General features: G+C 38.0%; 1 protein-coding gene and 1 non-coding gene across 4 annotated transcripts in view; one reads left to right on the forward strand and one right to left on the reverse strand.

Moving 5' to 3' along the window:
• Nucleotides 1–16,159, forward strand: part of PRKD1 (protein kinase D1) — a 358,242-nt gene that overhangs the window by 101,155 nt on the left and 240,928 nt on the right. The window lies entirely within an intron of this gene.
• Nucleotides 5,719–5,825, reverse strand: LOC143656641 (U6 spliceosomal RNA). The gene has a single exon (XR_013162550.1). It is a non-coding gene; the product is annotated as a U6 spliceosomal RNA (small nuclear RNA).

Below are 16,159 nucleotides of genomic sequence, written 5' to 3' on the forward strand. Positions count from 1 at the left end.
AATCTGAACAGACTTATCATTGATAAAGCACTTTAATCTTCCATTCATATTCCAATTCTTTCAATTGAGTTGATAACTCCCTTTACAGCATATTTTTACCTCCAATACAGAACCCAGTTGAGGGCCAGGTGTTGAATTTGGTTATCTCTTTAACCTCCTTTAATATGGAACATTTCTACAGTCTTTCTTTTATTTTATGATATTGTCTTCTTTGAATAATACACCCTCCCTCTTTTTTTTTTAAATAGGACATTCCTTATTTGGGGGTTGTCATGCCAGTAGATTTTACTTCATCAGTTTTTCTTTAAAAGATATTTGAATCTGAAGGACTAACTGATTATTACTTTAATACAAATAATGACTACATTAAAACAATTAGTACTTAATTTTCTTTGATTAAACTGATATCATTTATAAAACTTAACATAGAAATAAGCAAGATCCTTAAGAAATACTTTATATCCAAAAAAAACAGATTTAATAAACCATATTTTAGCAAAATAAATAGGCTCTAGGTACTGCAGAAAGAAATGAAATGCCTTTTATTGTGTTTGCGTTGACGCTAAAACCCCACAAAATACGTTGTATTGGAAAACAGGTGATAGTTTTGTGTTGTTTTATATTTCCAGAAGAAACATTCTTTTCAGATGATTGAATTCTTTTCCAGACCCACATTTTGACCAATTAATTGATATTAAATCTTTGAATAAAACCTTTTGTTTTTATTTCGAGGAAAGTGTGCTGTTTTGTCTACAGGTACTTAAAAATGAATTCCTTGGAGAATAAAACCCTGAAGGTATTAAAACACAACACATGAATGTTTAATAGATAACAAATATTTATAATGGTTAAATAAGAAAGTAATTTAGCATCAGATTAAATAAACTGCTATGGATATTTATCCCCACCACAGGAGAGAATTGTGTATTGGTATGGTGTTTCTGTTTGTTGTTGTTTGTCATCTGTTCTGCCATCTCAGCTAAACTCATGAATTGAGAAGCAGCCTGGGCTTATTTCCACAACACTCAGACCTTACTGTGCATTTACACTTGCTTACAATATGCTTCTCTTTTCTTTCCAGGCATGGTCATCTTTCATTTTCACACCGTAGGGTGCTCAGCACAGCCGCTGTACACAGTGCAGCCAAATTGTCATAGGCAGCGAGGTAAAGGGGATACTGTCAAATGCCCTTTTTTTCAACTTTAATTTGTTTTTCTCTCTTCATTGTTTATGATAACCTCCTAGAAACTTGAAAATAGCATTACCTTCCCTGCTGTTTTTGTCATTTCTATTTGGAAGACATTTATTTTCATTGAAAAAATAGTTATGTTTCCTTTAACTGAGAAGGAAAAAATAAAACCTACAAAGCTGTACATTTTTATTTTCCTCTGCAGTTACAATGTTTTCTTTTATTTTCTATTGGATATTTAGGTGAGGTTATGAGACATATTAAGGAAACAGCGGTTGGGAGAGGCAGGATAAGGCAGCTGTTAGAGCATAGATTCTGGAGCCTGCCTACCTGGGTTCAGACTCCATCTCTCCATTCCTCTTTGTTCTCATCCATAAAATGGGAATTACAGAACAGAACCTATCCATGAAGCTATTATGAGGATTTATTGAGTGTTTGTAAAAATACTTAAAACGGCATCTAGACTATAGTAAATGCTATGTAAGTTTTTGCTCAATAAAAATAAATAGGGGCGGTGCAACAGTGGCTCAGTGGCAAAATTGTCGCCTGCCATGCGGGAGATCTGGGTTTGATTCCCAGTACCTGCCCATGTTAAAAAAACAAAAAACATAAAAAATAAACAGGTTTCTGGTAGTTTATAGTATACTGAAGGCAGTTTCTAGTAGTTTATAGTATACTGAAGGCAGCAGCAGAGAAAACATGTCCTCTTGGACTGCCAGGAATTTGGGGACATTTCAATATGTCGAGACCAATTTTGGTAACAATAGAGCTACTTTCAATAGATTATTTATTTATTGAGGGCATGATATTCTTCATGACAGCTTTTACTATTGTAAAAAGTCATAAAAGAAGCCCTGTATCCAACATCTTCACAGAAAACAAAGTAAGAGTAAATGTAAACTTCTGGAGAGTATTAATGACTTGGCTGAGGTTGTATTTAAGAGAAAAAGAAGTCACCTAGCTTCCAAGAACAGTAGATTATTAAAAGAAGTTCATATGTTGAACAGTGAATGATGAGAATTTAAAAAGCACAATAACTTCTCAGGTTATTAAAATGTTACATTCATAGGTACCTGCTTTTCCATTAATTATGTTGCAATAAATTCTATAGTTATGGATTTAAATAAAACATATTTCTTAAAAAAATAAAAAGCAACCTCATACCATCATGTTTCGGTTGTCATTCCTGAATATGTGGCCTGGTGATTAAGTTACTCAGTGGTGGTAACTCAGGAAACCTGACTTTCTGTCTGTGCTGGTTTCTATAAACTTCTAATGAAAAGCTTGTAAGGGAAGTTTTGATTCGCTACTACCGTGGCTATGTTCCTTATTTATTAAAATGTTCATTTTGTTCACACCTACACAAAAGGTAGAAATAATTTTATAAGTTTGTGCAAAAGTGGATATTATTATATAGGAAACAGAAACCATTTAAGCACTGGTACATATGAGTATGATATTTTCTGCAGTTCACCTGAAAATAAAAATGCAAGTTGAAGTTGTAGTACATGAGAAGCACAATCAGAAGAGTTTAGTGGACTGTGTGAGTCCATTTAAAGATTGTTACAGTATATGCAATCCTGGGAAAAACCCAGGGTCCTCCGGGAAAAACCCTGAGCCAGGAGGTGTATTCTACCATCCAGACAGGATCGACATTACCTGACACATTAGGCTGGATCCTTAGTGAATGTTCCATTGTGTAGTTGTAGCTGTTATTTCGGGCTCTCTAATTAGGTCGCATTTGGATTGATTAGATAGTTATCAATACATTTCCTTCTGTTTTCTGTTTTTTCTTGTTATATTCAGACCTGTGCTCACGCCAAAGTCATGGTTCTTGTTCTCAGGTTTTCCTCCTATTGTCATATTTAACAATATTTTCCCTCTAGGGACATTTTGAAACTGAATTTCTTCAGTAGAGAGGCGAGCATATGCTGGACGTTTATAAATCATGAGACTATGTGTGTAGTCACATTTACTGATTTAATCGTAGATTAGAAACAAATAGCTTAGGTTCCATATGTTTGAAATATCCTACATAATTTAAAAACCTCTAATGTTAATTTTGCCATGTCTTGATTAATTATTTAATGTTATAGTAGTGGGCAGTCAACTGTGATAACTTTTCTTTGGTGATTAAAAGGTCATTTGCATGCACTATGTTTTTTAGTAGCTTATTAGTTTTAAAGTTAGTGATAAACCTCTCAAATAGAACTTGAATTACCCTGGCAAGTTGGAACTGCAATTAATTTTAATGATATTTAGAAAAATAGTTTTAGAATCAGCACAAAATATATTGCATTTTTTCATAAATGTTTAAACTGCATTTTTTTCATCTTCTTTCCGATGCGTATTTATTTAAATATTAAGCCCTCCTTTACACTGTTTGTATAGCAACACAATTTAAGTTGGCTTTCCCTTATTTTTTGCTTAGTCATTAAAATTTTTGCATATAGTTAATTAAATTATGGGAGCTAAAATTAACTTAGTTTCAAGTGCTATAGAATCAAAGAGAGAATATGATAGAGCCAGGGTTTCTGTGGTGAGTAGATACAAAACTGCATTTTTGTCTGTGCCAGCAATGAACGCAGCAGGGAATCACTGAGACAGGGCATGCAGCCAGCTTGGGAACCAAGCTTTGGTTGAGTGGAAAGGTTTTTGAATCTACCTTTGAGAAAGTGTATGGAAATCTGGTGTGCAAACTATGGTTAGGGTGCAGAGGTAAGCTGTTTGGAACTCAAAGGACCCTAAGAGGGGAGAAGGGAAGAGACGAGTTCCTTGTTGCTCTCAGAAGAAAACTAGGGCACCACTAGCAAGCAGATGTTGGTGGTCAGCTAACAATGCTTTCCTGCTTTAGGAGGTTGTTAAGTGCTTTTGCTATGCTCTGGGACCCAAAGCTTGGCCAGATGAAGATGCAGTAATTTGCCACCCCACTGGCAAACCCTGACCTAGAATTGTTGGCATATCCACGTGTGACTAGTGCTGACACTGAATTATGTAGTGAAGTCGCATGATACAGTCAAGTGAGGTCATGAGCGAAGTGCTGTTTTATTTGTGCTTTCTCCCTTTCCACTTTGATAGTTTAAAATGAAGCTGAAAGGGAATTTAGCAAGTAAAGAGAAAAAAGCCAGGTTGGAGAGAAGTCTGTACATATTCATTCGTTCATTAATTCAGTCTTTCATTCAACAAATATTTATTGAATGCCTTAGCATGTAATTACCCAAAGTGAATGAATATTCATTCATCTTTGAAATTCAAATTCCATTTTACTAACAAACAGCCAAGGTCTCCCCAAAGGTACAGAGTTAGCAGTAGCAAAATTAATTTGGATCCCAAACTTCTTTGTTTTTTTTAAACAGTTCTTCAGGTTTCTTCAAAGTCCTGGCCAGAACCAAAGGTGGGTTTATCTTGGCCATAAATTTTGTCAGAGAGCAAGCAATGGGCGATGCGGTAATTGCTTGTGTAATCTCTATGGAGAGTTGGCATGTGGGGAGAGCAGGCTCCTTGCTGTTGTTGATACTAATTGCTGTCCTCTGTTGAATGTTTTGAATGCACTGGGCTCTGTGGGGTTTAGTGGGTTTCTCTCAGTACCTCATTTAATACAAAGAATTAGCTGCCCTTTAGGCAGTCTCTGTCTCCAAGGTCCTACTGATTTGTCCATACCGTTGTCCCTCAGACTGCACAGTGATGATTCTGTGGCCGTGTGTTCCCATACAGAGTCCTGAAGTGCAGCGTAGGATTCTCACCTGGTCCAGCAAGTCTGGCGCCTCAGCCTGAAGAATTCACATTTTCTCTATTGCACTATGGTGTTTCAGCATCTGACAGGCAAGATGTTTGCCTTTTGCATGTAAAAATTAAATAGCAGTACGAACACCAAATATGTGTGAATGGATACACAGATCAAATTTCTGGATATAAGCCCTTGACGTTTTCAAATTGGTTTTGTGCTATTGCACTTAAATTTGTCTCCATCTTTTGAGAATAAAGGCATGCCTTTGCATAGATAACTTCAGTTTCCAGAGTACTTGGATAACTTATACAGTGTGTGTTTTCGTTTTATCTTAAATAGGTAAGAGAAGTTTCAAGAAGAAATATAACTAAACGCGTACCTCCTGACAATATATGTGGTTAATAGTGCTACTTGCAGATTGTGTATTAGAGTTAATTATTTTAACGACTTCTCCTTTACATCATATCAAAGTACAAATTATATTCAGTTGAATGTACTGAATATATTTCAGTAGATATATGTAGCTTTGGTAATGATTGCCCATATGACCTATTCTTTGTCTATTTGTTAGGCTTTGAATTTTTTAAAAAACTATCGGTAATTACATTAGACAATTGTAAAAAATAATATGGAGAGATCCACTGTACCTTCTATTATGAAACTAGGACTATAGTATATTATGAAAACTAAGATATTGACATTGGTAAAATCTGCTGATCTTATTCCATTTTCTCTGGTTTTAGTACATTTCTCCAGTTTTATGGTCCACTCATTTTTGTGTGTGTGTTTTTAGTTGTAGAAAATAGAAATATGGAACCCAATGAATTTGCATGTCATCTTTAGGCAGGGGCCATGTTAAACTTCCCCATATTGTCCCAATTTTAGTGTATGTGTCCCCGAACTAAGCACAGGCCCTGAATTTTTATATGCAACAGGACTGACTTCTTGGGCTTGTGACCAGAGCAGTTGCTTAGGATCTAGTGCTTGGAGGTTGCTGTCTTGAAGTCTGAAACATTTTATCTTTGAACTTGCGTTTTGTTAGTGAAGACCGATGGGCTGATGGAACATGCTCCTGGAAATGGAAGCTTTGTCTCAGGTGGGATGGGTTTCTCTGCGTTCTCTGCTTCTCTCTGGTGCTCGTTCCCCCACCTCCCAGAACCAGAGTCCCACTCTGCATCTTCCTCCCCGCTTCCACCCCTGGCATGGGCTTAGTCACAGTGCAGGGAGGGTTGGGGCCAGGCGTGAGAGCCCTGCAACAAGGGAAGGCAGAGCGGGGCGTTGCTGTGGCCTTCCCATCGGGGCTGTCAGTGGCAGGGCACATTCAAACCTGTGACTCAGCGGGGTTGACCCGCGCAGCCACCCCAGATGCAGAAACTGAACACACCCCTGCATGGAGGAGTTGTGGTTCACCTGGGATTCACCTGCCTGTCTGTGGGTTGGGGTGGTGGGTCTGGGTGAAGGTTGATGCCTGGCTGGACTTCCCTGCCCCCAGCAGGCATGCAGTGCCTGAGTCTGGCTGCCACCCAACAGCCAGGGACCATTTGTGCCACGTTTGTGGGCACAAGAGGAGTGGGCCCTAGGCATTTTGGAAGATCTGCACTCATTCTATCTGAGGGAGGATGACATTAAATAGCAAATCAAAAGCACCACAGCAGGTTAAGAGAGAAATTGGGAGAAAGAAGAAAGCTTGATATTTTAGTACCTTTCACAGCACTTTTCTCCCTCCTTTTGAACAAGGGGCCCTGAATTTTAATTTTGCTCTGGGCCCTGCAAATTATGTAGCTGGTCCTGATAGGCATATTTTATCTTCAGCAATCATTTACTATACACAGTGCCCACTTGTTTTCACTGCATCATTCTACATGTGCTTCAAATCTCGGTGACATAATAAGAAGATATTCAGTGAGACTGTGTGGGGACTAGAGCAGCACAAAACCCATAATGATATAAATATGTGGTAGAAAATTACAATAAAACCCTTGCATCTTCCACTTTAATTTTGCCTCAAGGAAATGGCAAAATGCCCAGCTGGCAATAACCAGTTCCAAATAAGCTACCAAAGCTGTTAGGTGCTTCAATATATAGTTTGTGACTCTTTCCCCGTTTTGGTGTCTGACTCTGGGTTTTGGGGTCTGAGTCAAAGCTGGGGCCCATGCCTGCCACCTGGAAGCATTTTCTTAAGTGCCATGCTAATCGCAACACAATAAGACCTATTGAAATATATTTTAAAATAACACTGAAACTGCTTTACAAGTGTATACATGTCTGTCGAAATATGATCATAAATAGGCTTCAAGTGTTTTCATCTGGAATTCAAAAGGATGCAATTTGTGTCTTGGAACAATGAAGGATTCTTATAAAAAGAAACATGCTTGTGGGAAACATTTTGATAAAAATGTGATAAAAATATTTGAAAAGTTTGCTAATGGAGGTTGAAATTCCAGCAAAGCAAAATCAGATTGCTTCACCTTAGAACCCTACAAATGGAGGTGCCTTGTAAATATCAGGCAGTAAGGCTAGTGGTGATGAAGGGAATGGTGAGGAACACGTGCAGTTTTTTTTTTTTTTTATTAATTAAAGAAAAAAAAAGAAATTAACCCAACATTTAGAAATCATTCCATTCTACATATGCAATCAGTAATTCTTAATATCATCACATAGATGCATGATCATCATTTCTTAGTACATTTGCATCGATTTAGAAGAACTAGCAAAACAACAGAAAAAGATCTAGAATGTTAATATAGAGAAAAAAATAAAAAAAATAATAATAGTACAAAAAAAAAACCTATAGCTCAGATGCGGCTTCATTCAGTGTTTTAACATGATTACTTTACAATTAGGTATTATTGTGCTGTCCATTTTTGAGTTTTTGTATCTAGTCCTGTTGCAGTCTGTATCCCTTCAGCTCCAATCACCCATTATCTTACCCTGTTTCTAACTCCTGCTGGACTCTGTTACCAATGACATATTCCAAGTTTATTCTCGAATGTCCGTTCACATCAGTGGGACCATACAGTGTTTGTCCTTTAGTTTTTGGCTAGACTCACTCAGCATAATGTTCTCTAGGTCCATCCATGTTATTACATGCTTCATAAGTTTATTCTGTCTTAAAGCTGCATAATATTCCATCGTGTGTATATACCACAGTTTGTTTAGCCACTCGTCTGTTGATGGACATTTTGGCTGTTCCCATCTCTTTGCAATTGTAAATAACGCTGCTATAAACATTGGTGTGCAAATGTCCATTTGTGTCTTTGCCCTTAAGTCCTCTGAGTAGATACCTAGCAATGGTATTGCTGGGTCGTATGGCAATTCTATATTCAGCTTTTTGAGAAACCGCCAAACTGCCTTCCACAGTGGGAACACGTGCAGTTTTGATGAGACGTTTCAATCTTTGAGGCAAAAGTTGCTCTCCTGTTTCATTTGAAAAAAAAATGCCTTCACTTTGGTTCTTGTAAATACGTTTACACATTTGATCATTTCTGGACAATCACAGGCATTGCCGGTGTCACCAGTTAAGCTTTGTCTTTTTGTTCAACTAGCCCATAATATTTTTGTATGAACATCTGTGCATAAGTATTGCATTAGGGATCAGTGCACTTAAGAAGTTTTCCGAGGTCAGTTTTTGTTTTAATGCTTGTCAGAACAATCTGAACTGTTTCCCAGTGTTCATCTAACCAAACAACTGCTTTGTTTATAGTTCTGCCTGACCTGAAGTATTCTCCACTTGATATGCTGGCTGTTTCCTAATTCAGGCTACATAATTCCGATTGAATGTGCTCTTCCTCCTTCTCCAGCATCATGAAGAGCAGGCAAAGAGGGTTCATTGAAATCTAGGATTAGTAAGAATGTAGTTTCATCTTTAGTTTCTCTTCCTAGCCTCGCTCTTCCAAACCTATTGCCAGATCCCCTGATAAGAGCAAAATAAACTGATTTAATCATCATCTTTCCTCCTTACACTTTCTCACAAAGTTGCTGCTAATTAGAAGCAAAATGTCCAAACAATCCTCTAGAAAGAAGAAAGAGACCCAGCAAGGGGTCCAGATAATCTGTAAATTGAGTAATTAGTGTAAGAATAATCATGACTCTGTTGTCTATGAGTGCTTTTTTAGTATATTTGGTGGAAATAAACTGTTCGCATCCTGCGGTTGGTGAGATCTGCAACTTGACTTGTTTGCTTCTCTGTTTATTTGCCAGGCGGATTGGTCTTCACTCAGCGCATCTGTGCCCTTCACTAGCGCAGTACACGCTTCTCAATCTGTTTTTCCCCCAAGCATTACTTCCATTTCTAAATTTCCTTTCTCCAGCTTGTTATCACTCGGTCTTGCCCTAACTTACAAGTTTTCCTCTCTCCTTGTCATTGCATATTCCCCTTCATTGGCAGCGTACACGACATTGTTCTATCACCTCGTGCTAATTTGCACTTCCATCGGTACTGACAAGTGCACCATCGAGGCTTGTGTACTGTAGAGGTCAGAGTCCAGGCTTGGGGCCAGCACTCAGCCGCAGGTGACCTTAGGCAGGTGACTTAACCACTCCACACTCCCCTTCCCACATCTGTAAAATGGGGATGAACCTGTAGTTCCTCCCTCATAGAGTTTTTGTAATGGTATGATGAGTTCACTTGCATCGAGTGTTTAGAAGTGTATTTAAGTATTTAGATGGCTGGCACATAGTAATCAAGGTTAGCCCTACATTATCACTTAACTTTAACTCAGGTGTGTGCCCACTGAACTTCCTGTTAGCCCCTATTTTTCTGGCAACACCTATTAGTGTCCCAGATAACTAGACTTCCTTGGAACACATTTGGAAAATGCTACTCTTAAGAATTCTTTCTCTTTGAGGTAAAATTTAATATGACTATTTTTCTCAGTCATTTTTCAAGGAGGGCAGTTTGAGGTGGAAAGTATAGAAGGAGAATCCCTCTCATGGTCAAATCTCTCTTTTGTAAGCACCCCTCAGCCAGTGTCTGTGAGTTTTGCCCTTTCTCCTGCCTGGTCAGTAGCATAGTCTGACCCTTTGCTCATTCTCTCTTGTGTGGTCTGCGGACCACAGACACATCGGCATCTCCTGGGAGCTTGTAGAAATGCAGAGCTCAGGCTGCATCCCAGACAATCTAAATCAGAATCTGCATTTTAACAAGATCCCCCGTGGCTCTTCAGCACATTACAGTTGAGAGGCACTATGCTAATGCTTCCGGGTCTAGGGCACCATGACTCTCTGCTCTTGAGAAATAGAAGCAAACCAACCTGAATGCCATTTTACAGCACATAATATTGACTCCTCTACAAGTGTAGCATTTTAAGCCCTATGAGATTTCCTGGAAAACCTATGCTGGCACATTCTTTTGGGTGTAATTGTTATTGATTGCCGTCATGATTAAAAGTGCAGTTTGGGTTGACTGGGAGCTTTAGCTTATTGAAAGGAAAAAAACCATCTCATTGATCTACAGCCCTCAGTCAGTCATTCTTACCATTTCAGAAAACACTTGAGATAAATAGCAATAATCTTAACTGTGAGAGATTTGTCTCAAGGGATAATCTTTCCAGCAATGACTTGCATTGATTAAGTTCATTGCTTTTTAACTGTTCACTTTGTTGCTGTGGTAACTCTCTTTTAAAAATTAGGATGCCGTTTCTTAATTGGGATTTGTCTATGGGGAAGGTGCACAAAGAAGCACATTTGGGCTTCTTGTAGTACTTGTGAGTTATTTGCTGTGTGTCCAGTCCTCTTGTTTCCTAAATATTGCTTTGTTGAAACAAAGTCCCGAAGAGAGGAGATATTGAACAAGTTTATGAGGTATTCAGCATACAGAAGCATCACGCAAGTATGATTCCTGGTATCCATGTCAGCTGCTAAGAAAGAGCCAAAAGTGAGGGTTTTATTAGCTGGAGAACTATGCTTTTTGAACAGTTCACTCTTGTAAGAGTGTTCCTTTGCCTTTTGCATACGTTTGTCTTTATGGTTAGTCAGATGTTTGGAAAGCCTTCCGCTCTCTGTGTTTGTACAGAACGTACATTGGAGTTGAACTTATTAAAAATTACTTGACATCGAAATGCTTAATATACTGAATAAATCATTCAGGTCCTATAGCTGCCTTGCATCCTTTATAATTGCAGCCATAATTATTAATAAAACATCAGAATTTATTTGAGTTTCCAAAACATTTACTGCTTCTGCATGAAGGGGGGCAGCAGAACTGTAAGTCTGATGTCACCTGTCTCCCAGACTTCACCTCACAAGAGTGATGTTTTTATACATGTCATGTCTCTCCTGGGCCTAAGAGCTCCAGTCCCTGCCCATTCCCTCCTGGACAGAGCATGAGCTCACAAGACAGCAGGACACTTTATCATTTGGTTTTTCTCTACCTTTCTTCTTTTGTTTCTGACCATTCCTTACATGTACCTGGAGTTTCTGTTATGGAGAATTATTTGGCATTTTCCATGAGTGTAGATTTATGGCTTTTGACCTTACTGGTCCCTCTACGCTACAGCCTCCTTACTTTATTCCCTTCTCTCATGGCCATAGCTTCAAAATTCAGCTTGGTGTCCACCTGTGTTTACCCTCACTTAATCTTAGGTGCTGGATGTTCACCTTGTGAGTCACACCTCAGTCCTGACACTTCCCTGCTGTAATTTGTGTACGTGGCATTTTCTACCTCAGGTCTGTGAGCCCCCTGAAGCATAAGCTATATTGCCTTTAAATAGTTGAAATATTATGTTATAGATGGTGTAAACTGTGAAATCTTTAAAGAAAAGCATAATTATATTCAGTTGTCTAAATGTATTAGCTCTTAATGCATCGACTGGAGTTGATTTCCCCGTAATATAATGAAGTTCTCCATTATAACTTACTAGTTATAATTATAACTTACTAGTTAAAAAATTATAACTTACTAGTATTTTTAGCTGAAGGGAAATAGAAGAAGCAGTATATTTCTTAATAATAATTTACCAGTTATATATGAGTAAACCTTTCATTCACTGTGTTATTAAATTAATATATTTGCACATTATGGTTATAAAAATCAAAGAAAAGGATCTATGGAAAAATTGAGATTCAACATTTTAAAAATAAGAAATCTGGATCCTCATAAGTAAACAAATGCTATCTTTATCTTCACCCAGAAAATTCCCCACTCTATATAATTCCAAGTCCAGTAACTTGATAAATATTTTATGCCATTCTTTCTGTATTGTGTTACCACTGAAAAGGCAGTCCTTTTCAGATAGATAAAGATTCTATCTTTATCTGTGATTACCATTTTTTGAAAATTCACTCAAAGCTCTTTGCTTTCATGTAAACTTCCAGGGCTTATAAGTATATTTTTATTATTCCTTTCCTCTCCTGAATATTTGTGTATTTGTTTACCTATGCTCTTTTGTTTTTTACTTATTCATATGCTGGTTTTTAGACATCGTTTTATGTTAATAGTTTCAGTCTCTGAATATCAATTTTAAATATATGCATCTGGATGCACGCACTGGTAAGGCTCAATTGTTTAAACTGTCGAAATCCAATTTATCTTTCTGGCTACCCTATATCAGCTTTTTTCCTTGGCTTCTCTGTTTCTATTGGTGGCACTATAGTAATCAGAGTTGTTTGAGAGCCAAACCTTGGAATGTACCCCAGCCTTCCAGTTCCCTCACTTTTCACATCCATTCCCATGTTCAGTGAATCCCAAAGATTATCCTTTCCTTAGGGTCTAACATTCACATCTATTTTTATTACAACTGTCTGCCCAGTTTGGGTAATTATTACCTCCTGCTTAGACTGTTGCAATAAATTTTGTGGATCAGTCACTCCTTTCTCAAATTTATCTACTTTGTTCTTAACAAGTTAGTTATCCTAATACATTCTTAAAATTTCCTGTTTTTCCTGGCCCCCAAAAAGAGAAATGGCAATAAATAACATATATTTTCCAAATCAGGTCACCTAAAACTCTCCAGAGTAGCCACAGTTTACATTTACAACCTCCTCTTATCTATGGACCATCAAAACTGGATTATTTATTCTAATCCATTCCTGCATTGTGTTTTCTTATCTTGGACTCTTAGCTATGCTTCTCTGTCCATATATATGAAATGGTTTCCTCACAATTTCTGCCCATTGAAGTATTTGTTGTCTCCATCTTTTCTTTAAGGCTTCTGGGTCCTTTATGCTTTCAACATTGCAGATGTGCTCTGCAGACCAACTGTGGGGGGGGGTACAGAGAGGAAATTATGAATGGACTGTCTAGCTGGTCAAACTTGATTGACTCATTGAAGTGTAGTTTTTGGTTTTTAAATTTTAAGCTCCAGAAATTCTACTTTTTTCAGTCTTGTCAGAATTTCAGTAGCTCCTAGAAGCCAAAACTCCTGCTAATGAAACTCACAAAAATATTTATATGAACTAGAATGCTTATTTACCAGTTCTCATATGGTTTTCTAGGGTATTGTCTCTTCGCAGCAAGATACCTACAAAGCACGTCAGTAACTGGAAAGTTGCTAAGTTGGCTCAGAAGTTAAGTGTGAGGAATTGGTTAGTCTTGAAAGATATTCCATTCCTCATTCTCCAATAGGGTCATCTGCTAAAGTGTTTTCCTTGGATGATCTGAGATACACACAGATGGGTTCTTCAGGTATCGAGCATCCAAACCGACTGAATTACAGTTCTCCTTTACAGCATTTTCCATTCCAATTGTGTCATCCTGAAGAGGCAACTTTGTTACCTTGTTTTAATTTTAGCAACACCCTATCCTATTCAATTAATGTGGGAGGTAATCCAGTTCTACAAAATCACATTTAAACCCTTTTACTGTGGAAATCCAAATCTTTGGCTCTCTGTTCTCGTTCATCATATTTTTTACGCTTTGAAAGTCTTAGAATGTTACTTTTTCTGAATTTACACTGGGATTATTGGATCACTTTATGCATTAGATACATTCACTGCTGTGCTTCTTTCTTAATATTTTTGTATTATGGTTATTTTCAAACTGGCCTTATTTACTGGACAAGCCTAAGTTGTTCAGAAGCAGGGGCTGTTTCTTACTTTTGTTTTTTCTGTATTCTCAAGTACAGTGTAACTCTTTGTCATTCATTCATTTATTCACTAATTTCCTTCCTTCATTTTGAAACATCTAGTATGTACCAGGAATTTTTTAAGGTCTGGGGATACGTGTATAAAAGACATATGCCATATTAACATAGCTACTAGCACTCATTGATTGCCTGAAATTTATCACCTAATCCCCACAGCAACACCTAAATGTAAGCATTAAACCTGCCCTTTTTATAAATAAGCATGCTCAGATTCAGAGGAAAAAATGACTTTCTTAAAGCTACAAAGTTAGTGAAAGAGTTGGGATTTAAGCTCAGAACTGTTGTCTCAATTTGTTTTTTACCCCGAATTCCATATTGATGCTTATTGGAAGTAACTTTATGATTTGGGGTACTGACAGTTAAATATCCACAGTATTACATGTTAGTGTTCATTGCATTATTTTAAATTCTCAAAACAGTGTTTTAGAGTGTACAGTGGTTATATAGTGCATAGTGATCTATCTTATTATTTTTTTTAAATAGGAGGGATGTGGTGCATTAACAGGCAGGAAGGAAGAAATGTGGGGTGGGAAGGAAAGTGGGGAGGGATCTGATTGTTCCTTCAATCAAGTAATTGTTTGAAAAAGTAGAGGACTGAAACAATCTGAAAGCATTCATGAAATAACCGTCCGGAGACAAATTTATAAAATTGCTCAAGTCTTTCTTTTTAAAAAATCCAATAATGGCAGCAACAGAACAGACCCAAATCATATTTTGCCCTCTCATTTGGAGTTAGCACGTACCTGTATGTAGAGTTTGTAATGTTCAAAATTTTACCTGTGGATAAAGTAGTATTTTTTTGTAAACCATAAAAAATATGGTTTACCAAATGAGAAGTCATAGAAAAGGAAAAAAAATAGTGATTTTAGTGTTCTATTCCAACCCAGCACAGCCCTAAGACCTAAGAACACACCTGGCAGAGAGTTACCCATGAGTTTTAATTGGGGACTTGGAACAGGGAAAGTTTTTTTCACGATGATAGCTGATTGGGAAATGGAATTTGGTGATCTGTGTGAAAAACAAGAGGAGGTGTGCCAAGGGAGCTGCTTATAAAGTTCAGCAGATCTCGTGAGATTTAGTTACAATGGAGTAACCATGAGAGTTGGTCACCAGCAGTGATTAGGGAGTGGAGTTTTGATGCTTTGATGATATATTCCCTCCCCTTTGAGGGGTGTCTTCTGACTTTCAGTGTCTTTGCTCCAGTCATGCAGGCTGCCACAAGCCTAAGGCTTCTTTCTTCCCTAAGAGAAGGAGGTCCTGACCCCTGGGTTGCAACAATCCACCTCCACACAGCAAATTACATTGACCATTGGGAAGACGTTGCACCCATATTCCACAGCAGCAGTGCAAGAGACAACAGAACACTAGGAGTCCCTCACAGAGAGAGAACACCCCCACAAAGTGATGCCACCATGGCCAGCAAAGGGAATTAAACCGTTCTATTGATAATTGATAAAACCTGCTCTATCAGTTCTTAAATGAGAAGATTCTTTTCCGGATACTTTGATGTGCTGAGTTCTGGCAGGCCAGCAGGGCATTCCACGTAGTCCGGTTCACAAGGGTCACAGTCCAAGTCAGGCCAGTGGCACCGGCCGTGGCAGTTCAGTGCACGCTCATCACTGAGATTTATTGTGCAAATAAGTTACTGCAGAAGCCTATTGCAGAAAGGTATTTGCTGTGACACTAATGGCTAAAAGAAAGACGTTTATGGGGAACTATGAGAGGCAAATCTTGTTGCTCTAAAAGAATACAAGCTAATTTCCATTGGTAGACAGAAGTGTTCTTGGAGAAGGGGTACTCTGAGGGGTTTTAGATACCAAACCCTTTCCCCCTGCAGTTGTAGGGAGCCTTTTGGGAGTCAAGTCCACAGTTATCCTGGGCATAATAAGTGTCCACAGAGTTATACATACTGTTCCTTGAGGTTTGCAAAGTCCCAGGTTGGTTGCATATACACTTTTTGTATTTCGCCTATAAACTGTGGTCAAATATTTAAATTTTGGGCCACACTGATACCCCATGGGCTTAGGATTCCCAACCAGCATGGCTGTATTGGCCAGGATCAGAGTCAATTGATCTAATTTTCCCCAATTTCTAATGTTGTAGCACAGGCAAAAGCAAGTTATTTTCATTACTTTATTATGGTTGTAGCATTACTGATCC

This window comes from Tamandua tetradactyla, chromosome 14 (genome assembly GCF_023851605.1).
Source record: "Tamandua tetradactyla isolate mTamTet1 chromosome 14, mTamTet1.pri, whole genome shotgun sequence".
NCBI lineage: Eukaryota > Metazoa > Chordata > Mammalia > Pilosa > Myrmecophagidae > Tamandua > Tamandua tetradactyla.